Source organism: Saccostrea cucullata, unplaced genomic scaffold, assembly GCF_032062105.1.
Source record: "Saccostrea cucullata isolate Sc308-1 unplaced genomic scaffold, CSIRO_AGI_Scuc_v1 ctg1369, whole genome shotgun sequence".
NCBI lineage: Eukaryota > Metazoa > Mollusca > Bivalvia > Ostreida > Ostreidae > Saccostrea > Saccostrea cuccullata.
In genome coordinates, this window is record NW_026930557.1 from 289,366 (window position 1) to 289,648 (window position 283).

Genomic DNA, 283 nt, shown 5'->3' on the forward strand with positions numbered 1-283 from the left:
TTTTAGAAATATGTAAAACAAGCTCTTACATACCAAATCAACTAGTATAAATAAACTCCATATGCAGATGATAATGGTTTATTGCTAAATAAATAAGTGAATAGTTAACGATAGAAAAGTTGAAGTCTAACAAGTTTATCACGAAGTTTTGTTGTTAGGTTATACGAGTAAAATATCCAAATATGAAATAGATGCTAATATATGTCAGCATCCATGGTATCATGCCTTTTATTTCGAGTTCAAAGAGAAAAATAATCTCTAATAAAAAAAATGAAAGCTGACC